The sequence below is a fragment of the Sarcophilus harrisii genome, chromosome 6 (genome assembly GCF_902635505.1).
Source record: "Sarcophilus harrisii chromosome 6, mSarHar1.11, whole genome shotgun sequence".
NCBI classification, from domain to species: Eukaryota; Metazoa; Chordata; class Mammalia; order Dasyuromorphia; family Dasyuridae; genus Sarcophilus; species Sarcophilus harrisii.
Genome location: NC_045431.1, coordinates 172,468,214 through 172,493,486, shown reverse-complemented (window position 1 = coordinate 172,493,486; position 25,273 = coordinate 172,468,214). Strand labels below are relative to the sequence as shown.

Sequence of the window (25,273 nt, the reverse complement as noted above, 5' to 3'; positions counted from 1 at the left end):
TATGTATTTCTTCCTAATCCCTAATTTAGCCACAAATACTAAAAATAGTCACCCTTAAATTGAAAACATTGGCTCACTGCTCCAGCTTAGGAGCTTCTCAGATAATATGTGTAGTAATAATCTTTGTAAACTGTTAAGTGACTCTGACTCATTCCCCTTTTTGGACTGAACAACAAGTATGAGCTAGTTCTGAGAAAGAAAAAACTTAGTCTCTTACAAAATTACCAGATAAAATACAGTTGAAAAGACCTATCTCCAAGATGATTTCCTACAGGCTTGTAAATAAATGCACACTACTTCACATTTTATATATTTTGAAAAAAAAACAGGCTTTTTTTCCTCCTGCAAATAAGAAAATGAATAAAACCAATATATCTCTTTTTACTTGGTTCATGTATCATTTATGATTACTTATCCTATAGATGTCTAAAATAGTTTATTGGCTAAATTTGTTTTAGGTATAACTCCTTCCAAGTAAGAGGCATAATTTTTCTTTATTTTGTGAGATTAATGCCTCTAATCCTAGATTACTCAGTGGGGGATCAGGAGGGATCCTACCTGTTCACCAGTGTACAAATCCAATGAGATAAAATGGGAAGCATCCTGCTTTAATCTTAAGACCTGGATTTGAATTACAGCTTTTATACTACTTAACTGTAATTTTTGTTTTGTTTTTGTTTTGTAATATTCTCATCTTTATAACTTGAGGATTAAGCTTCCTCATCCCCACAATTCTTTCCAGATCTATGTTTTATTGAATCGCTTGTATGAGTGGATAAATTTATCTACCTCCTCTTTGATTCATCTACCAATTTACCTCACTCTGCAAGAGAGCTTTGATTCTATTCTAGTACTTAGGTTTATAGCAATAGATCACATTCTAGGGATATGCTGTAAATGCTTAACAATTGGCTCTCTGAAAAATGGACATTACACTTTAAAATTTAATCTGCATTATTCATTTTTCTACACTATTTTCTTACATTTAGACAATTAGCAAAGCAATAAATAAAACTTTGACTTGAAGTAGAAAATTTTAACAATAGGTTTTTTCCAGCTAGTAAGAACTGGGTCCATACCCCTGCCTCTACACCCCTATTCATAGCTTTAAAGTTCATAGTCTCTATGGCTGAAAAAAAAAGACCACTTAGTAGGCAAACTTTAAGGTAATCAAAAGACCAAAATTCTTGGAATTAAAGATTGTTTTGAATTATATTGTTTTAAATTTGAATTATAAACAGTCATAAATATTCAAGTAGATAGACATTTAGCTGTGGATCACTGCTTTTCTAATGTATCTCCATGCACCAGCCAGACCTGGAAAACTACCCATAATGCTTTTGTGTCATCCCTTCTTTGCTAGGGTGTCAGGTAATGGAAAAATGGCTAAGGGATTAAAGGCAAAGAGTCAAATTATGTACAATATTCATTTACTTTACTTATATGTACCTCTCTTGATATGGAAGTATGAGCAAACATTTTTCTTAGGTCTTTGGATAATTTACAAATATGAGATATAAAGACAGTGTCTGGAAGGCTGGTCCTCAAAGACTCCATCCTAGTCATCATTCATAGCACTTACACAGGGCTTAGCATGATGCTTTGCATACAAAAGATACTCAATAAATGGTTGTTCAGTGTTCACAAATGAATAAAAAAAGTATGTGAAAAGCCAAGATATACAAATATGCTAAATAGAAACAGGGTTGAAAGGAACTTCACAGATCATGTAGTGTGACCCCATTAACTAACTTCCCTGTTTCTATTGAGGGTACCACCATTCTTCCAGTTACCCAAATTCACAACCTTCAAGCCTGATCATTGTGGTTGTTACTTCTCTTTGTTCCCTCTTTCCCAGATCCAGTCCACTACCTTTCTACCAAGAGACAGACACTTCATTTTCCAATTCTAGCCATATTTTTCTGCCTGTCCCTCATACCTGGAATGTTGTCCATTCTAATCTTCACTTTCTGGCATCCATGACTTTCTCTAAGACCCCAATAAAATCATACCCCCAACAGGAAAATTTTATCATGGTTCCTTAATCTCAGGGCCTTCCATTTGGTGTACTTGTAGAGTCTTGAAACTGCTTTATATCTTATTTATTCTCAGTTTGTCTCAGCTCCCACTAATCTCAACAGTTGCTTCTTGGTGACATTACTATGATTTGGGGGGCACCACTATTGACACCAATGGGAACTTTAGATTTTCCAAGCATTTGAAGAAAGAAATTTATGTGGACAAAATAGAGGATACTCTCTCTAAATTTGGACAGAACTCTCTATTTTCAGATAACACTTATAGGAAATTAATAATACATGTGTTGTATTATTATATTGTACTGTATTGTGTACACAATATTGTACTGCATTGGATTCCCTTTGAAATGAAAGTTTTTAGGTCCCTTTTGATTTCTAGGTGCCAGGAATAGGGTGGTTAAGGTCAAATGGGCAGAACCAATCAATGGAGAAAGTAAGCAGTGGACTTGGAAGCAGTCAGCTAATAAACTTTTATTTTTTGAACATATTTTATCCCCCACAAATTACATGTTAAAACAATTTTAAATATTTTTTAATGATACGAGTTCCAAATTTTACCTCTCCCTCCCCTCCCTTCTTGCTCCCTGAGATAGTAAGCAATCACATAGGTCATACATGTTCAATCATGTAAAACATTTCCACATTAGTCATTTTGTATAAGACTTGAATGAAAGTGAAAAATAGTATGCTTCAGTTTATATTCAAACAATATCAATTCTTTCTCTGGAATGGATAGTATGCTTCATCATTAGTCCTTTGTGATTATCTTGGATCAACGTATTGCTGAATATAGCTAAGCTATTCACATATCTTCATTGTACAATTAGCTAAGCTATTCACATATCTTCATTGTACAATATTGCTGTTACTTTGTACAACATTCTTCTGGTTCTGCTCACTTACCTGTGCATCAGTTCATGTAAATCTTTCCCACTTTTCCCGAAATCATTTTGCTTCAACAAGTTTCTATTAAGAACCCTTTCTTTTGTTTTTGGGGGTGGGGGAGGGAGGGAGGGAGCAGGAATAGTTCAAAGCACTGGAAGTACAAAGAAAGGCAAAAACAGAATCCCCAGCTCTTAAAGAGAAAACACGATTTAGAGTAATCCCTGTCCTTCTCTGGGCCTTGGTGTTTTCATTTCTAAAATGGAACCAGACAGATGATCCCTATGTTCCCTTCAAGTTCCAAATCTATGACCCTCTGAATAAAGCATTTGCTCTAGAACCTCTTCACTGATGTTCATTTCGAGTCTGCTAAATAAGCACTCCAGTTCTCCTGGAAAGAATAATTTTGCACATTGTAAGGTATGTGCTTACTTTTGGAACTTTGAATTAAATTATGATATCTATAATGATAGGTGGTCATTTAAGGAATGTGAAAGCCTAAAATTTATATGTTTAAGTACTGTCTGTCATTTTCTGACCTTGGTTAGAAAATGACAGATATTCTAAGTGGTTGGGCAACTGAACGAAATACAGATACTATAATTTCATACTTTCAGAAAGAGAGCCAGACTGTACTGCAGTGGTAAGGATGATTTTTGGTAGGAAAGATCCAAACTTAACAAAAGGGACTTCCAAACTAAAGAATGATGGAGAAGTTTGCCATCAAGGAATAGGAAGAAAAAATTTGACCCGATTGGTGTTTGGTATAATTTTCAAATTTTGTATCTATGGATGAATTTGGACAACTGAGATGAAGAAATGATAATTGAGGTCTTTGCCATCCTTCCAGTCTTCCATACTCATATCCTTGTAGTCATTTTGTACTCTTTTCTTTCACTCACTATCTTCTCCAATTAATCAATTGCTAACAACAACAACAACAACAACAACAACAACAATAACTAATACAAAACATTTTAGGGCAGTTGGGTTATGCAGTGGATAGAGTTCCAGATCTACAGTCAGGAAGATTCATTTTTTCTGAGTTCAAATCTGGCCTCAGACAGTTCCTTCAAAGATAAGTTCATATTATTCCTTGTCCCCATCCTGGGGAAGCTTTTCCTGATCCCATAGATGTCTCTTTAATATCATTTCCAATGGTAATATCACCTCAGTTTCTTTAACATCTGACAGGGCCATGGACTTTGGTGATAAGACCTTACTTTACTGAGTTTCCATCCCTAAAGTAGCAGGTCCAGGCTGCATCTTCATAATGACTGCTTACTAGGATGATGACTCAGACCACTGGAATCACTATTTCCAAGGCTCTTTGGTTCAGGGCTGTCTTCATTGGGTTCTTAGGGGAAATAGTGATCAAAATAGCATTCATGGTTTGGCTTGCCTGGAGAAACAGCCCCCCACCTCTTTTTCATGGTGCTTCTTTGTTTGCTTAGCCTTGTTGCCTCTCCCCTTTTCCAGAGGATGCAACTGTAAAAACTGAGTTGGAAGCAGTATTGGTGGTCTGGGAAGTGCTACCATTCTCAGGGTTCTTGGACCCATCTGTCTAATGATAAAATATTGTTTCTTCTTTGAGAATGATTGAATACCCCCTATCACTTCCTGTAAATCAAAAAAGGAAAAATGACTCTCCTTATTTAGCTGCTGGTTATTAAATACATTATTCAGTAATCAGATGATAAAGAACAATTGAAAACAGGAGAATAGGATCACTTTTGTAGGGGACAAGAAGCAGGTGAGCAAGAAACTTATGGGTAAAAGCTGTTGCATTTATAACACGAGATATATTGGTCATAATTGGTCAGTTTTCTTTAATTGCTCTTTCTTTCTTACAAGGGAGGGCTCAATGGGAATAAGCTGATGGGATGTGTTGGGAATGACTTATATGAGCAAAAGACATGAACAAAATTGAATGAAAGAAAAAATGAAGCTAGACTAGGTGATGTATAAGGCCCATATCAGCTGTAAATTATATGACCATGTGTGACAAATCTATGCCACATGCCTTTAAGGCCTTTCTTTTATATTACAATACCCTGTGATCATCAAATCATATATAGGATAAGGTATTGATTTGATATCAATAAAGACAATCATTCAAAAGAATTTATCCAGTGTCCTGCTAAGAGTACAGTCTTTGAGTAAAGCCAGAGTTACTTCTTATCTGTTCTCTCCATTTTTGTGCACTGGTAACTGCCCAGAATTAGTCCTTTTTAGGCATTAATGTGGTACTTTAGCAGTTTGGGCCCTGAATCAAATCTCATCACAATGGGAAATCAATTATTCCGCATTCTCTTGTAACAAATCCAACTGATAGTGATGATACAGTTAAAAAGGACAAATAATTCTATAACTATATCTGCTCCCCTCCTCTCCCCAGCTTTTCTACTGAGAGGAGAGGATGTCCAGCTCTGGACCAAGATCAGAATAATTATTGAAAGCTGCCCCACTTTCATTAGTGTTTTCATTAACATTATTGTTGTTATTCTCCTGATTTGGAGCTTGGAACACAGCAGGAGCTAAATAAAGGCTTGCTAAGATGGAGTGATTCTGTTTACTTTATTCTACATTATTTTATAGGACACTTCCTACATTTCTAATTTTCATCATTTAATGTTCTACCATGCTCCTATGCTACATAATTGGTCAATTTTGCCTTGATCCTAATTAGCTGAGAGGAACTTGAGTCTACCAAGACATTTGTATGCATGAACTTCCCTGTTTTTGTTATTGTTTAGTTTTTTTCAGCTGTGTTTAACTCTTCATGACCCTATTTTTATTTTGTTTTGTTTTTTGGCAAAGATATCTGAGTGACTTGACAGTTTCTTTTTCAGCTCATTTTACAGGTGACAATACGGGGAATAACAGGATTAAGTGACTTGCCTAGGTTCAACAACAAGTAAATGTCTAAGCCAGATCTGAATTTGGGTCTTCCTGATTCCAGGTCTGTCATTTCATGCACTGTGCCACTTAGCTGCTTCAACAAAAAGACAATTTTTGGTAGGGAGAGTAGTTCTGAATTCAGGTCTTCCTGACCCCCAGGGGTAGCTCTTTCTCTACTAGGGCTAGGTTATACTGTCCAAGATCACATGACCATTATGTGATAGAGGATAGTATATCAAGTCAGTGTATGTAAAAGACATGAATTCTAGGCATTCCTGATTCCATGGTGACCTCTTTTTCCATAGCCCCATGCTACCTACCTTTCTGGGAAAAGTTATCTTTTAAAAAGTTTCTTTCCATTCAGAGGGCATATATCAACCCAATGCTTGATGACAGCACTACCCTTGGAATGAGATCAGTCCATTGGGTCACCAGTGTCTGCCACAGAATGCAGATTAAGTATTCTGCATGTGCGAAGTGCCGGAAAGTTGTCTGACATATGGGCGGACATTTCCTGATCAACAAGTTTCGGCTCTAAATTGGGCAGATGGCCCAAACACAGACAGATGAGCAGAGAACAAAGAGTCCCATCGGAGTGTGGGGAATTCCTTTGGGGGGCGGCACAGGCAGTAGAAGAGAGAACAATAATGAGTCAAATAGCTTTTCAGAGGCACAAAGATTCCATAGGCAATAGGAACAACGAGCTTGGAAATTAGGCCCCACTGGGGACTGGTCCAGCTCCAGTTTATAGAGTGCATAATGAGGGCATGTCTTGACCAGAGGGTGCTGACCAGGAGACAAAAAGATGGAGCTCCTAATCCCAAAGGGCCCACCCATAAGCCTTGGCTGCAGGCGGGATTCAAAGGAAAGAGAACACAGGCTAGGGGCTTGGCAATGACTGACTTTCAGGCGTGCATTGGCCTTTTCAGCCTTATCCACATGCCTTAGAAAGAACAATACAGAAAGAATGATCTTCAGAGATAAAAAGAAAGGAAATCCCAGAGAGACGTGACAGAATAAATGGTAGTCTTTGCTCAGGGGACATATTTCTGAAAAAAAAAAAAAAAAAGACAAAAGAACACCTTTTCCTTTGCTTTTAGGGTTAAAAAAACAAACTTTGTTGGGGGGCAAGAGAAAGATCTAAGAAGGGAAAAATCAATAATCAGGGTGAATAGGATTGTGGTAATAGACAATGGTGAGTCAGTTGGACTTTTCAGTTCTTAGTTGGATTTCTTTTTTTTCTCAGCCAGGAGTTTTTAACCTTATTGGTGTGTCATGGATTCCTTGGACCACATGGTGAAGTCAATTTTAAATGCATAAAATAATAGGTACAATGAAATCATGTCTATTGATATAGTTATTAAAATGTGTAAGAACAACAACAAGAAGTTCATATTCCCCAAGTTAAGAACCCCTGTTCTTAAGGAGAGAGATCTTTTAGTTGGGAAATCATCCCTCATTCTTTGGACTTAGACATCTTGTCTTAGCTTTTTTATTCTGATCTTACAGGCACTTTCTTCTATAGGTAAGTTCTTTCAGGAATCTCCATTTTGGGAAAGGACCAGTCTTTAATCTCCAAATTTAGGTGCAGTGTTTTAATATGAGTGCTTTATGCCCAATTCTTCAGCTCCATTTTTGTATTTTATTCTTCCACTAGAATGTTAGCTCCTTCAGGACAAAGATTTCATTTTTTGTTTGTTGGTTTGCTTGTATTTTTATCCACGGAATTTAGATAGTGCCTGGTACATAGTAAGCAATTAAAAAATGCTTGTTGACTATTGATTGACTTTCCCCAAATTCCAGTGGCTTTTTATAACCTCCAGGACTAAAGACAGACTACTTTGTTTGGCATTTAAAATTCTTTACAACCAGTTCCCAACCTACCTTTCCGGCCTCATTCTACATCACTTGTTTTCATGAATCCTAGGGCTTAGTCAAATTAACCCTCTTAGTGTTTCTCAATCATGACAGTCTATCTCCCTTTACTAACCTTTTACATAGGCTAATCATTTCACCTCTGGAATGTACTTTTGCATCATTTTCATTTCCTAGAATCCCTAATTCCTTCCCAAAGTTAGCTTAAGAATCATCTTTTTCTATGTGAAGTCTTTCCTGATTCCCTGACATTTTTAATGCTTCATGGAATCACCTTGTATTCTTTTTGTAAATATTTTTATATATCTATCTATGTTTATGTATATATGTATCTATATAATCTCCCTTCATGTAATGTAAGCTCTTTGGAGGCAAAAACTGTTTCACATTTGTTTTTATATTTTCAGCGATGAGCACAATTCCTGACACATAGTAGATAGTAAGTGCTTTTGATTGATTGATTGGTAAATTGATAATTCCTTCCCCTCTCTGATCCTTACTTGATATCCTCATTTGAGAGCTTTGTACTATATAATTCTCAGGGTTTTTGTTATTGGGGGGGGGAAATCCTGTAAACTTCAAAATCCTTTAGAAATGAAAGTTACTATTATTAAACTCTGCAAGAGTTTAATTCTTGCATTAATTCAACCATTTAAAAATGGTGAATAAAATATACCCTTCTGGACTACCCCAAATCATTTGAGTAACACATTGTAAAATCAGGATTTGATTCCTAATTATTGGATTTAAGAGCAAGCTCTCTTTCCATTGAATCATATAATCTTACCACACAGGTAACTACTAGAATGTTAGAGGACACAGACATGATGAGATTCATTCTCTATAATGCATGATGCATGTCTAAGGGCTAGAAGAAAAGTCTTATGAACCCAGAATGGAAACTTCTATCAAGGAATAGCAAGGGGTGATTTGGGTTTATTAGAAGGATGTTCTGCCATTTTCCCTAAAATGGAAAAGATTAATATTTCCACAGCTTTTATAATAATTTGTCTTTGGAAAATGCTCAATTACATAGAATTTTTGAGATAGATGAAACCTCAGGTACTGCTCAGGCCAACCTAAGTGCTCCTCTCCCAAAAACATCCTTACTATACTCTTGGCCTTGTTTGAAGGCCTCTAGTAAGGAAAAGCCCACTATCTCCTGGTGATACTTTTGAAGAGGAAAAAATGCTTATCCCCAGGTGTTCAAAAGAGTAGTTCAAGATAACTGTCATGTCTTTCTTTAGTCTTCTCCTCAGTTTCTTTAACTCGTCTATGCCAATATGGCATGGATTCCAGGCACCTTTTCTCTTGGTAACCTGGTAACCCCTTTCTGGACTCTGTATAGTTTATCATTGCTTATCTACATATGTTATGTTCCCGGATAAACACAATATTCCAGCTATGGTCTGACCAGCTCAGAGAACAATGTAGTATTTTTGTTTGTTTGTTTGTTTTATTTTTTTTAAGGTCAAGGTCTCCCATTTTATCCAGGACTGTCTCCAGTTGTATTGATCTATATCTTACCCAGAAGGCTCTGGAGGGGAAAGCAAGGCAGGTGACCTTGGCCCAGCCCTCCCTCATTCAAATACAATTCACTTGCATGTCATGGCATAATCTCCCTGAGATCATGGTGCTCTTCAGGAATGAAGGACAAATAACAACAACAAAAATGCAGTTATCACACCGTTATTTCTTATTTTACATGAAAATACCTCCACCCCAAAAACAAAACAATGTTCACATTAATTTGTTATTAGCTCTACTTTTTTTTTCCTTAATTGTGTTTTGGGGTCTACAAGAAGTCTTAAAGTTGGAATCCTCTTAATGCTAATGCCTGCCTTTTGTTCATTACCTCCAATTTATCCTGAGCATATCTTGTTTGTATAAAGTTGTTTTCATGTTGTCTCTCCAATTAGACTTTGGCCTGAGGGAGCTCTCAAAGAGAACACTAACTAAATGCCTTTTGTCTTTCATTGTATCCCTAGAGTTTGGTGCTGTGCTTAACATAGAATAGCATTAAATGAATGGTTATTGACTGGCTGATTATAAGAAGAAATAGAAAGTTACTATGACGGAATGAAAATGTGACTTCTCTGAGAAAGAGACATCAAAGATATGTTATGTTTTATAAGATATTTTGGAGGTCCTCTGACTTGTTTTCTTTTTAGTCTATGAAAAGAGGATTAGCCTGAGGCTCCAAATAGAATTAAAAATATCAACTGGTAATTTGGATTTGAGGGTCATTGTCAAGAGAGCAGTATGGTATAGTGGAGTTCAAATTCGACTTCAGACACTTAGTAATTGTTTAATCCTGGACAAGTTCCTTAACTTTGGTTTGCCTCAGTTTCCTTAACTATAAAATATGGATAATAATAATATTTACTTCCTAAACTTGTTGTGAAGATCAAATTAAATAATATCTATAAAGGGCTTAGCTCAATGCCGCATATAAGAGGTACTTAATAGATGCTTATTCCCTTCCTCTCTTTCCCATTTCCTACAGGGCTGGACTTGTGCTTAGAAATATCTGAGTCTTGGGGCAGCTAATTGGTGCAGCAGATAGAGCACCAGCCTTGAAGTCAGGAAGACCTGAGTTCAAAGCTGGTCTCAGACACTTAATACTTCCTAGTTGTACGATCTTGGGCAAGTCATTTAACTCCAATTGTCTCAGCAAAAAAAAAAACAAAAAACAAAACAAACAAAACAAAAATACCCAAGTCTAAAGTTCACCTTTATACCTTTAGCTAGGCAGCTAGTTAGCACAATGGATATAATGCCCAACCTAGAGTCAAGAGGATCTGAGTTCAAATCTGAATGCAGACATTTATTAGCTATGTGACTGTGGGGCAATGAACTTAATCCTGATTGCCTCAGTTTCCCCACCGGTAAAATGAGCTGGAAAAGAAAATGGCAAACCACTTTCCTATATTTCCAGAGAACAAAAGACCCAAACCTAAATGGGCTCACAAAGAATGGAAAATGACCGAACAAGAACACAAAAATAACAAGTTCATCTTAGACATTCATTAACTGGAGCAAGTTACTTTCTCTGAGTCTCAGTTTATTTATAAACATTTATAAAAAAGGTAGATTGAACTTGATGGCCTCTTAGATCCCTTCCAGCCCTTTAATTTAGGATCCTTGAACTCTCCAGGTCTCAATAATTCTAATGTGACTAAAGTTCTGAGGTTTTAAGTTGCTTTGTACTACTCAACTTAGAGCTGTCTCCATGAGTCTCCTGCTATTTGGGAAGACAGAGAACCTGCTGACTATGGACGTCTTGTTCCACTTCTCCTAGAGAATCATAAATTAGCATCAAAGTGAAGCCAACTGGAGGCCCAGAGTACATGTTCAAATTTCTGGGAGGAGACTTGGGTTCCAGACTCTTAGAAAACAAACTGCGTGCCTGGGTCTATTTATGCCAATGATTCAAAATGTGTCTGGAAGGTTTTTTTTTTTTTTTTTTTTCAGGGGTGGGGGTAGGAAGCTTTGAATGTCTCTCCGTGAGACCAAGTTCACAAACTTTAACACCCTGTCTTCAATTAGGGGCCCACAATGTTCTGGGAATCTGGAAACTTGCAGAGGATGAGATTAAAGCCTTATAGGATTGGTAGGGTTTTATTTGAGTCAATTTTGATTTTATGAAAACTGCATCTAATTTAGAAGCCCGACAAAGAATTCCTTATCTCCCTTCCACCATCTAAAATGTCTGTACAATTAGCAAGACTTTGACAGCCCATGTCAGAGTTGATCCTGGGTTTTTGTCATTGTAAAGTTGATGGAATGTGTGATAATAAGTCCTACTTTAGCTTAAGTAGAACTGGATTACCACTCTTTTTCAGGATGAAAACAGTTAAGAAATAAAAAAGTGTTCTGTGATCTCCAAGAACTGATTGATTGAGGATGACATTCCAAGCTTGATATTGCAGACGCAGGGATTGAGTCTTGCCCTGGAGGTTTAAAGTCTCATATCCTCCTCCAAGTGGCAGTGAGACATTGAGACATGTAACTGAGCTGCCTACTAATCGGGTGTGCCTGGGCTACTGTTCACAAACTTGAAGACTGTTCACAGGCTGTCTGTTCACCGTTTGGCATAGACGATTCGAGCTGGGCCATGAATCTGCTGACAGAAAGCCAGCCTAGGAAGATTAATCTTTTGTGACAGTGCATTTGAGCTAATGGACCTGCTTTGCTATAACAAACAGATAGAAAAGGGGTAACCACTCATTTCTTTCCAAAGTAAGAGGAGAAAGCATGCATGATACAGAAGAAAAAATGTGGACTCACCTTTGATATTTCCTACCCGTGTGACCTTGGACAAGTCAACCTCACCAAGATATATTTTCTTCACTATAAAATGAGGGGCATGGATTAGTTGGCTGCTGAGGTTCCTTGGAGCTCTAAACCTTCTATCTTGTGAATTCAACAGTTAGTTTTCAAGGCTATATAAGTAAACCTTCTTTCCCTTTCATTGTGCTATCCATTCAATAATCAGAATTTTCCCTCGTCTAATCCCACTGGGAATAGATGTAATGTAGTCAAAGTGAATCAATTTCTTCCAGGACACTGCCTGTGGATGAAAAGAATCATTCATTGGTGGGGCATGGGAAGAAAGCATTAGCTTCTTGTATCAAGTGCCCTCCTTAGAGGAGGGCAGGATGCTATAAGGAAGTCCATGTGGAAACAGGCCTTCCTTTTTGCCCTGGAAGTTGATAAGCTGTGGAGTTCTCTTTTTCTTAGGTTACTTTATCTCCGTGTTATCTTTTCTTTAACATTTCAGAAGGCCAGGGGATAGAGTTACCTCCAAATCCACAGGGAACTTAGTTGATTTCTATTCAGACATGAAATAGAACCCACAAAGTAATCTCAATCTCTCTCTCATATACATATAGACCTACATATATATTACATATAATAAATAATGATTAAATATAGAATAGAATATATATATATAATATATACATACATGTATGCAGTCAGAATATTTATACATACATATATAGAATATACATGTACTTATATGTGTGTATACACACATATGTATACATACAGTACATATGTGTGTGTGTATATATATATATGTATATATATATATATAATTTTGTAGTTTCTTAGATCATAAAGATTGTAGAACATAAAGACTTAGAACTGGAAAGGATTTCAAAGGTCACCTAAAACAACTTTCTTATTTTACAGAGGAAGAAAATGAGACCCAGAGGAGTTACATGACCACTTTGAGGTCATACAGGTAATAAGAAGAATATATGATTTAAATAGCAATTTAAAGTTTGCAAAGACTTTCCCAAACATTATCTCTTTTTATCTTTTCAATACTGCTAAGAGGTAGGTGTTATAATGTTATAATAAGCTCCATTTTCCAGATGAGGAAACTGTAGCAGGTTAAGTGACTTGCCCAGGATTGCATGGCTAATAAAGATCTGAAGTTGGATTTGAACTCAGATCTTCCAGGGCAGCTAGGTAATGCAGTGTAGATAGAGCACTGGGCTGAAACCACTCCAAAATCTTTGCCTAGAAAACCCCAAATGGGATCATGGAGAGCCAGGTATGTTTGAAATTACTCAACAAAAATTTACTGACTCCAGGCTCAGCACTATCCAGTGAACCATCCAGCTCCCTCTAGCTGGGGCATAAGTAGGAAGGTTAGAACTCATGCCCAAATACTCAGCTCCCAAAGTCAATGCTCTTTTCATGTTCTGAACAAACACACAAACTATCTTCTATCATACAAGTTAGACTTTAACAATTGAATTGGATCATGCTTTTTATATCTCATCATTGCAAATCTTCATTCTCTCCAACTATAAAGATGATGACCTTACCCAGACAATCCAAGAGAAGTGGTGATATTGGTGAAACACACTTGAGCAATCTTATCTGTGACATTGGAGAAAGAGCTCTAAGTTAATTTTGAGAAGTCATCTTTGGCCAAGCTAATAAGTATTCAAGTTTGACTAAAGTGATTCATATTACTTAATGTTCCAATCGAGGAGGTAGGATTTGTCCAGGACTCTACTTATCCAGGACTTGCTCTTAAGTCATTCCCTTATTGATTTCCTAGGCAGGATGGTGAAATAGGTTTGAAGAGAGCAGAAATGTTCATCCAAATCCTGCCTCTCAGATTTACTCAGCCAAGTCATTTTAGTTCTGTGGAACTTATCTTGTCTACAAAATAGAGACAATAATGCATTATCTTACAGGGTTATTGAGAAAATAAAATAAAAGATTCCCGAATCGTTTCATAAAACTCAAAACAGGATATAGATGTTATTCATTGTTTTCATACGTTTATCTTTTTGTATACATAATGGGGATGTGGGGGTTTTGAACAGATGCCTCTGAGCAACTGATTTTCTCTAAGCTCAGTTGTTGAAATAAAAAAGAAAAGGGATATATTATCAACATGGAATTGAGATCCTAGACTGAACACAAATACAGTTCAGGGATACTCTTACCCCTCTATGAGTTGTGAATAAATTTTCCTATCAAAATTAATGGAATTAGAGGGCAGCTAATCATTGACTGGTTAAGGATTAGTCAACTCCCAGTGTTCCATTAAAAAGTAGGAGATAGTCTCTCTCAGTTGAAAATCAAGGAAGTTGAAAGCTTTAAGTGGAATAACCTTCAAAAAATAAAGACAAAATCCAGGCCTGAGTTGAGCTCCAAGGAGAAAGAAGCCTAGTGAACTCAACTGAATAATCTGCCTATATCCTAAAATGTCAAAGGTGTGAGTTTCTTTGGCTACATGTGTTTTTTAAGTGTGTGGCTACTAGCATTCTCCAAATGTATGCCCATTCTTTCCAAGATATTATGTGAGATTGTGGGAAAATGTTCCCAGATTATAAAGACAATGTTTTGTTAATATTATTCTTAAGATACCATTTCAATAAATGTCTTTTTTAAAAAGTTGTACCTGCTGGATAATTATTAAAGGTGTATTAAAGGTGTACACAGTGGGAAAGGCTTATGAGTTATAGTTTCATGAATGTAGACTCACAGAATAATGTCAATTTTGTGAGTATGTATTCACTCCTCATATGGAAGTAACATATAAAAAGAAGTTTGGAAGGGAATACCTAGAGGATACATCATACAAGTTATTTTCTATTCAACAAAAACACAATCTAGTCATTTAGTTAAGGAAAGAGACAAAGGAACATACTGGGCTATATTTCTGGCTTGATGTTGACTAGTTGTGTGGATTTGGGCCAATCCCTTCACCTCATGGATCTGTTTCTTGGCTCTTTGGTCATGGGAAGTAGACTAGATTCCTAAGATTATTTCCAGCTCTGATAATTTGTGATTTTTTTGGGAATATACAAAGTTTATACTTGAATGCATTTGTGATTTCCTCAATAAATCAATTAAATATGGTCATCTAAGGAGTGTCTTCTATGTACTCAGTGCTGGATATTCCCTCTAATGCTATTGCGATTCATCCATACCTACTCATCTTTTGAGGCTCTCATCCATCTCTTCTTACAAGTTTAATACAAGGGGTTCACATACTGAAGACCCTCTTACTTTTCTCATGACATTGAGAGGATACCAGTAGAGCACTCGGCTCCTCCCCATTCCTTCTTTTGGTTATACTTGACATATAAGTAATCTATTTTTCTTTTTTGTTTGTTTGTTGTTTTGTTTTTACATTGCTTAGATGACAACCTTTACATTATCTTTTATAATTTTTCATTTATTTTTGTTGCAACCATTAGGAACCTACCATATATGTCTTTCTTTTTTGTTTTTGAGTTGCTTCAGTTATTTCTCACTTATTTTGATTCTATTTGGGATTTTCTTGACAAAGATATTGGATTGATTTACCATGTTCTTCTCCAGCTCATTTTATAGATGAGGAACTGAGGCAAATAGGATTAAGTAATTTGCCCAGGATCACACAGCTGGTAAATGTCTGAAGTCAGAAGTGAACTCAGGAAGATGTTTTCCTGATTCCAAGCCCAGCACTCTATCTACCATGCCAACTATCTGCAATCTCTCTCTTGATTGCCTTGGAAGTGAAAATTGTTTTGAATCTTTAGATACTGAAGTGTTCTATAGCATACCTAATATTGGTAGAATTAAAAAGATAAGTCTTTGTTTCTGGGAGATATTAAAGGAACTTTGAAATTTCTGGAATCTAGTTCAATTAACTTTTTTCCTTGCATTTAAAGCTATTTAAGTTATCCATTAGCATTGACTTTCCTAGTTGTATAATATATCACATGTAAAAAAATAATCATATACATACATATATATGCATGTATGTTTAATCTATGCATATGACATAGGGTGTGTATGCATTGTCCTGAATCTCTTCCCCTTTTACCCATAGAGGCAGTTTGTCATGCAATGGATGTTGTGCTCAGTTGGGAGTCAGGAAGATCTAATTTCACTTCCTATCTCATATACTGAATAGCTTTTTGAAAACAGCTAAATTACTTAACCTCTCTGGCTTTCAGTTTCCTCATATATTACATGAAGAGGTTGGATTTAATAATCTTTAATTTTCCTTCTGGTACTAAATCTATAATCCAATGGTCTTCCCATTTCACTGGAATCCACCTTTCTCTAGAAGATGCTTCAACCCTGGTCCCTCTCTCCAATAAGAGTTGTCTGTTTTATTGTTATCACTGTCACAGTAGACCAGAAATAGTCTCCATTCAACACTTTGTTCCCCTCTGCTACTTCCATATTCTTTATTTCCTCAATTCAACAGTCTGTCCTCCTTTGAGACTCACTCCATCAAACCTTGGCACTCTGCCCAGATTCTTTGTTACTTCCATTTATCCAGCTTAGAGGGTGGCAGATCTCACTTCTGAAGTTCAGTACTTGCTTTGTAATCTCTGCTTCAGCTCTTCCCCTGATACTGAAGGTTTCAATGTTTATACTGGTATCTATCCAAATGTCCTACCCTTCTATTTCATTAACCTTCACAACTATCATGACATAGATTTTTACTTCAACCCAGATAGTTGTATGGATCATCAGAATTTGTACATCACTACTACCTCAGTTACATCAACAAAAGTATTGTGAACTTTGAAATTCTATTGGATAATCATGATTTCCTGTCCTTTTTTTCCTATGTCTCCTTCCTCCAAAACTTATGCTTCACCCTCACTAGGCTCTCTAGCTTTTCTATCCTCATTGTTTGTTCAGTAGATCTGATTTGTTGTCTTCACCTTAATGTTAACAGAACAATGCACTCTTCTTCACCCTTGAATTCTTTATTCATTGGTCCTACCATTAGTAGCCTACCAATCCTCATCTCAGAATGAATTTAATTTGGTTCTCTACAAGTTCATGCTAAATTTACTTAATTGGGCTTTCAGAGATTCATGGCAATAAGAGATTCATAGAATTGGAAGGGACTTGAGGAATCATTGTGATCTGGTTTGTTCCTGGCTAAGAATCTCCTCCACAGATTATTGTGCAAATTTTCATTCTGCCTTTGCCTGAAGACTGACGTCCAGTGATGAACTCACGACCTCTCAAGGTAGCTTATTCTACCTTAGGATAGCTCTGATTTTCAAAAAGATTTTCCCTTATACTAGGACTCATTTACCTTATTGAAACTACTATGTGTTGGTACTGGTTCTGCACTTAGGGGCAAATAGAACATGCATAATCTCATAATCTCTTCAAAATGTGGCTACTGTGACTTCCATCAGTTCTCCTCTTTAGATGGATTCTCATTTGGCATGATCACAAAGTCTTTCAGGACCTGGGCTGCTCTCTTCTTGAATTTATTAGGTACTGACTATATATGTAAAGCACTTTAATAGGAATACAAAAATAATTGAACCACTCTTATTTTTCATGCCTTTTCTTCTTATAGGGGACATAGCTTAGAGAAAGATAAATAAAAGTAGATTTGAAAAGGAAGAAAGAAGAAAAGAAGAAAGAAATAAAAATGAGAGGACTTGCTACTTATTAATCATAAAACTCTAGGCCTATCTAATTCTATTTTTCCTTTTGAATCAAAATAGGTATGAGAAAAGTCAAGTGCAAAATCTGTAATAGACATCTGTTTGTATAGAAGGACAGTGTGATGGAGTCAGCAGCTCTGTATTCAAGTCCTGACTGACATTTACTCACTCTCTGGCCTTCTCTTTAACTTTAACTTCTCTTGTTTTTTTCTCATTTGTAAGTTAGGGATACATGTTCTACATATAACTTGTTCTACATTTACAAGGATCTCACAATTTTTTTCTTTTAATGGTGAAAGAGAATTGTAAACTTTAATTTTATATAACGTGAAATTTCATATTGTACCACTCTGTCTCTTGGCCAGGGGAAAGGGAGTAGCATTGGTAAATATATACAGATAAATTCATTGCAGTAAAATTGTACTTTTGTGGTCATGTTTTACTCTGCTGACGTTTTCCTCTATGCCTCATTGTGGTATGGCAGTGATCCAGAATTTTTGATGGCTGTGCCATTAGGGTACAAGCTTAGGCAGGTCCCCATAAACTAGAAAAGCTTCATGCGTAGATTACATTTCTGTTTTACAAAGACCAGCTTCACTAAATCTGGAGAAACTCAGCTTCAACTTGGTGACATGATGGTTAATTTTCTAGCCACAGCTACTCAAAGATTATCTACCAAGTAGAGTTGGATAATTGGATCTCCTTTGGCAGAAGGAATACTCCACGTATGACTCACTTTACTCTTGGATGGATTTACTTTTTGAACTTCATTTCCTCACCCATAGCTTTCTTACCATGATGATGCCTGCATTCTCAGGATTGGTGATTCTCTAGTCTCAACCACCATTTCATAAGGCATCCTCTCCTATGGTCACTTCTCTTTTGACTTGAATCACTCTTCACTTTTTCCTCTGGTTCCTTGCTTGCAAATGAATGTTCTTTTCTCTTCCCTTCATCATATTTCAACTTCCTATTGTAAGTTGCTTCAATATTGATGAGGTTGGGTCTGTCTTGTTTGATTGGATTTTTATGCCTAGGACTTAGTACATAATTTGGATAACCATTTTATTCATCTGTTTGTCTATTCCAGATTCTCAAAGGATTAAAGCAATCCAATTATAGTAGATATTTTGTGTGCAAAAAGAGTATCCTGGAAGTTTTAATGCAATGGTAAAGATTAATGGTTTAAAACTGCTGTTAAGAATATCAGGGCACTAAATATTCTCTTGTTGCCATTCGACTGAGAATCTAAGGAGCAAGAGCAAAGTATGGGCAAAGTATCAAGGTAGGATAAAGATCTTTAGGGCATACATGAGGCTTTTTTTGGTTATTTTTTGAGGGAAGATTTAGATCACCTGCAGTCAGAAAGAATATGCCAAGAAAGCATATACATGCTGATTATTTGAAAATTGCCTGGTTTTGGAAACCAAATTTTAAGGATCATATAAATTAGTAGTGTTTCCTTATAGGCAGAAAACCTCAAACCCTATTTTGAATCAAGAATTGGGCTGTTTAAAATCAAACTAAAGAGAGCTGGGTGGGACAGAGCTGAGACTTTGAGAGTATCTTCACATCTGATCCTCTACCACTTTAATTGTAAAAGAAATGGGTTGGAAGAGATGACCTTAGATGACCCTTCCCCTTCTCTACTATGATAATACAAAATACAAAGGGCTAAAGGGGAGAATCAATGAGATCTCTGCCTATGATAGTCAGGGAAGTTGGATAGTGGGAGAAGCTCTTGATATTTTCAAGAAGGAATCCTTAGTATAACATACTCAAGAAATGGTCATCCAATCTTAATTCAAAGACCTTCAAGGAAGGAAAGCATACTACCTCTCAGAGCAGCAATATATTTCTTTTCTTTTTTTTTTTTTTTAAACAGTTTTTGTTGCTCATAAAGTTTTTTAAGATCGGGCCTAAAATTTCCTTTATCAAATTCTGATTCATTTCTTCTTATTCTTTCTTCAGGCACCAACAGAACAAGTCAAATACTAAAAGATGGACATTGTATTTCCCCAGGAGACTTCTTTCAAGGGATTGCCAAAAAAAAAAAAAACAAACATTTCAGCCTTGGTCCTGGGACAAACTTGAATCCTTCCAAGCTTTTTGTCATCTTCAGATTTGATATGATGGCACTTAGGCATTTATCCAAGATGTTGATAAAAATGTTAAATAGTTAACATTTATATATAATTCCTGGGTCACTTGAGACTTTTCCAAATTGAAATTGATTCACCAATGACAACTCTTTCATTTGGTTTGTTCAATCAATTCTGGATCTACCTATTTATAATATTTGATTGTTCTAAGAGAAAATTGAAATAGGCAAATGAATATGGAGGTTAAGTCTCTGAGATAAGGTCAAAGCAATATTAGAAATGACAGGTGCTGAAAGATTATTGAGATAGTACAAAGGATAAATTTCATTGATTTCAGAATATTCCCTGAGCTCAGCCCCAACACGGATCCTCATAGCTGTATTTTTCTTCTGGGAAAGAGAGGAAGTAAAACTCAAGTTTTTTTTTTAGGGACAGGCATAGCAAAGTCATGCATTGAAGTAAAATAAACTGAACAAATGTGTAATAGGAAAGGATTAGCTATGGCATATTTATGGCAGGAAAATACCTATGAGTCATAGTAGACCACTACTTACTGTGCATCATTGTTACTTGTTCTAGTTTAAAAGATTGTGGTTTCTAAGTTCTGTAAACAAAATATATCACCAGGAGGGATACTAATATTTAAAAATGTTGTTACAGAACATATTGGGATTGGTAAACAGTTCTATTCCATTTTTGTAAGAAAATCTAGTCCTCTCCTACTATTGAGTTCTGGATTTATCTGTACTTGTTCCAGATAGGTCTATTGAGAGATGAACTCAATAGGTCATTAGTGTCACAATGTGGGCAGGAGCCATTTTTCAACCCTTTGATTTTTCCTATATGGGTTTTTAGACTGACACCATTTAATGAATCAAAAACACTAAGGAAGTTTTATAATATTTTGGGGCTTGATATAGTCAATACGCTATCATCTGTAAGTGGGAACATTTGGGACCTCACTTCAGGTATTAGAGCCAGGAAGAAAATAATTTCCACTAATAAATCACATTACTTGAAATAATATTTCACTGAGAATAGAAATAATTAAGAAAAAATTAATTTTTCTGGACTTATGATTTAGTTCATCCCCTTATGAGTTTTCTTCTCACTGAGGAGTTATATTGATGAAGGAAAGCTAGATTTTAGAGATTTTTTTCTAAGTATGAAAGCTATGAAATATAAAGGTTTTAGAAAAAAATTCTCAAAATGAATTTTTTATTAACCTTATTAACCAGTCCTCAGAGAATGTATACTGATCCTAATGGAGGATTGGCAAACCAACTAGAGGAAATAGTTAATGGAAGGTAGCCAGCCCTTCCTACTTCAGAGGTATTTTCTGTTTCTTGTTGGCTTATCGCATATTGATGACAAATATTTATGATTGAATGTAAGCCCAGAATTGAACATGTATACTAAAAAGGCTGAAATAAATAAAATCTTTCTATCTTTTCTGATGGTTTTGAATGTGGTGAAGTAAATTCTGTGAGTCTCTGGATAGGAGGAGAGGTAGCAGCTGAGGAAGAGGCAATAGGTGCTGTGGCTACCTAATCTCCCTTCTAGATCACCACATGGTCATAAATACATTCTGTGGTGATTTCTTTTGGTCTTTTTGTGTCAATTCTTTCCCAATTTTAGATGATTGAGTAGCAGAGATTTAATAGACCAGGTTATGATCTTGTGAGGTTTAGAGTTTCAAAGAATCAAAAGATGTCCAGTAATTTACATTAGTAATTGAGTCTTCTATAACATAAAAACTGACCTAGGTGAGGAGTTAAGTGAAGAAATCGCAAAAGAACTGAGTAATGTTTTTGACCTATCCAAGCAGTAAATTGACCCAGTAGCTAAGACATCATGCGCCTAGAGTAATAGCTAGTTGAATTATTAGCTAGTTGAACTGATAAGTGAATTTGATGGAGGGGAATATTTTATAACTACCAGCTTGAACCCTAGCACTGTGGTGGTATAGAATGCTCAGTTTAGAAAGTGGTTGCATTTTAGATCTTGTTCTCCTTCTTGGCAAATATTTCTTTGTAAAAGCTAATTGATGTTAATTGCTGAAATGATATTAGGTAGATATTAAATGGCAATTATTTATGTTCCTTAGAGAATACACCATATAGAGAAGGCCTAGGAAACTTCCATAACCCCTTAGAGTTACTCCTAGAATCTTGAGGAGAGCATTAGTTGAGCTCTGAGGATCTTACCTGCTAATAATGTAATTGGAGGTTTGGAAACTGAGTCCAGAGTCCATGTGCTACATAGGAATCACAGAACCATATATTTTCAGGAGAGGATAAGTTTCCAGTGGTTTATTTATTTCATTTTTTGCTTTATAATATCCCCAAGAAAAGATTGTTTTGTTTCTAAGGCCTCTAATTTAGGAAAATCACCATCTCCTTTATCATCTGGTCCCTTTCTATATGTTTTTTTTTTAACCCATTTTTACATATCAGTGCCATTGTCATCTTTATTGTTTCTCACATTCCTGGTTGTCCATTCCTGGCCCAGTAATGGCTGACTTTCTTGGCTTCTTCCAAGTCTCACTTAAAGTCCTATCTCCTTAATCTGAGATAATCACCCATTTATCCTACATATCTCTTGTTTTTGCCTAATTGTTTTTATCTTGTCTCCTGTGACATTAGACTACAAGTTCCTTGAGAGCAGGGACTATTTTTTTTTTTTTTTTTTTGCCTTTCTTTATATCCCCAGTGCTTAGCATAGAACCTTATAGACAGTAGGTGCTTTATAAATGTTAATTGACTAATTGAACTTTGGAAACATTCCAGTATAGTTTTAGACAATTCTGGTATAGATGTTTTTCTTGCCTCAATCTAAATCTGCTTGTCTGAAATTCCCATCCATTGCTCCTACCTACTTCTGCTCTTTGGATCCAAGTAGAACACATTCTATCCCTCTAAGTGATAGTCTTTTGATGCTTAAAGGTAGGTACCATATTCACCTTGAGCCTTTTCTTCCCCAGACTAAAAACTTTCATTTCTTGCTAGTAACACCAATCCTTTAAATATGCTAGTCATCCTCTTTTGTATGTACTCCAGATTAAAAAAAAAAAAATAGGATAGAAAGTATTTTTTTCTAAAATGTTTTAAGTGCTTGGAGAAAGGCAAAGAGAATTAAGTCAGTTTACTAGACAATTTTCTCAAATTATTATTTGCAGATTCTATTTTGTTTGAACTACTTTCACTTAATCATTCTTCAGCCAATAGTAACACACCTTACCCTTTTAGTTACTCCAAGAATCACTTTTTTTTTTCTGATTGGCACAAAACTAACTCAAACTGTAAAATTATAAGGAAGCTAGAGTTTTCAAATTCCAAACTGGTTAGCTGTTTGGATCTTCCCAGGTGCATTCTGTTCCTCTAGACTCTTTTGGTTTGTCATTATCAAAATAAATGGAATCTGAAGACTTTATACAGCCACAGGAATCAAATAATTTAGGTCCAAACTAGGGGAAAACACATTTGGCAAAATTTATTCTTTAAGGCTAGAGTTCATATGGGCTACAGGGTTTTTCTATTTTACTCTTCCCTACTAACATTCCATTATGATGGAGACAGGAATTCAAGGGAGCCAATTTTCAAACTACCCATCTCCCTTAAATTGCTTTTGCTTCTCATGGAGTTGTAGTTATGATTTAAAAAAAAATTGGGATATACCTCTTTCTTGAACAGGTGGAAAGTTTAAAAGTGAAAATAAATTTTATTGAAGATGACATTTTAAGTGGGTTTTAGTAAGTAAAAACAGAAAGGAAGAGTGGAGTCATTTGTGAAATATATGTGAAAGTATGAATTAGGAAAAGGGGCTGTTTGTGGTCAGGCATGATTGATTTCAAGTGTCAGTGTGTGTGTGTGTGTGTGTGTGTGTGTGTATGCATATTTACACATATGAAGTATCAGTAGCTATTTTGTATTCCACAAATGCCACAGAGTGCTGGACCTGGAGTGAGGAAGACCTGAGTTCAAATTTGACTTTAAATGCTTACTAGCTAAATGATCCTGGGCAATTCACTACATTTTTTTTCCTATCTCACTTTCCTCAACTTTAAAGTGGGCATAACCATAGTACCCATCTCCCATAGTTTTTGTGAGGTTTTATGAGGAAACTATACTCATCAAGGAATATTTATGGACAATTCAACAGACAGAGAACATCAAAGTCTACAGTTCCAGAATAGTGAGTTGACCTGGTCACATATATTCCTTACATAAATGCCTTAGTATACACTTTGCATTCTCACTCTAAGCTGGCTGGTTTGTTTATGGGAAATACATTGAGAGGGGCTAATGCACTATAATGTTATTGGGAATAGTCAACCAGAAGAGTTATATTTCAGATCCTAAGAGTTGTGGATCTTATTGGGAAGACCTCAACTGCCAATATAGAGGAAGGTTGAAGGAAAATTAATCACAGAGAATGAGTGCCTTAAGGATGGGAAATGATAGTGGCAATTAATATACTACTTCAATGCTGAGTGGTTCCGGAGATTTCCTGAATTAATTTAGACTAAAAGCAGTTATTTTGTAAAGAGATTTAGATTTCCAGAGAAGTTTTCATTGCTTTATTATGAGACTATGAAGATATTTTTATAGAGGAAAAATACTTGGAACCATTGCTCAAAGAAAGAAGAAAATGGAAGAATAGGTTTCCAAAGTTTATCAACTATTATTGGCAAAATCTGATTAGATATTTTAAAAATAGTTACATATTCATCCTTCTGTTTTGGGCCTTGTGATTTTTTTTTTTTTTCGCAGAGGGTAGGGTGGTGAAAGGGAATAAAGAAGGAAGGAAGGAGTGGAGAGAAAAAGACAGAGTTAGAGAGAGACAGAGTGATAGAGACAGAGAGAACGAAACACACAGAAACAGAAAGAGAGACAGGGGGCAGGAGGGAGAGAATTCTGTTTGAGACAAAGAAACCGACAGAGACAAATATAGGCAAAAATGGTTACAAGGCACAATCAGAAAGACAGTCAAAGAGATTTATTTCAGGGCTTGATCTATAAATATCTCTAATACCTTTTGTCAAGATTTAGGGAGATATTAATTCCACAGGTTGATCCAACTACCTACATGTGAAGTATTGTGTTCAGTTATGGAAATCATAGGAAAGATGTGAATAAAGTGGAAAGTGTTAAGAGAGAGGGACTCAATATCATCCCATATGAAGATCAGATACAAAAAACAAGGGATTTTTAGCTTAGAATATCTGAAAGTATCACATGGAAGATGGACTAACCTTGATATACTTCTTCAATGCAATTGTTCATTGGTATGCTGTAGCTCACCATGCCTCTTATTCTCTCCACTACCTTTTATGATGTCATCATCCACATGGTAACTTTAAGTGTACTCTTGGATATTCTCTAGGGTCTCTGTCCTGGATATTTTTATTTTGACTTCACTCTTTCTTTTGGTAATCTCTTTAGCTTCCATAAATTTAATTACTATATTTATGCAGATGACATACAGATATTTCCAAGTCTGGTCTTTTTCTGAGTTCCAGTTC

At 35.9% G+C, this 25,273-nt stretch overlaps 1 long non-coding RNA gene across 1 annotated transcript in view; it reads right to left on the bottom strand.

The window, feature by feature from the left end:
* Nucleotides 1–25,072, bottom strand: part of LOC116419828 — a 62,453-nt gene extending 37,381 nt beyond the window's left edge. Inside the window, exon 1 of the long non-coding RNA XR_004230141.1 lies at nt 25,004–25,072. This is a non-coding gene — a long non-coding RNA (uncharacterized LOC116419828). The remainder of the gene's footprint in view (nt 1–25,003) is intronic.
* Between the last annotated feature and the right edge of the window lie 201 nt (nt 25,073–25,273).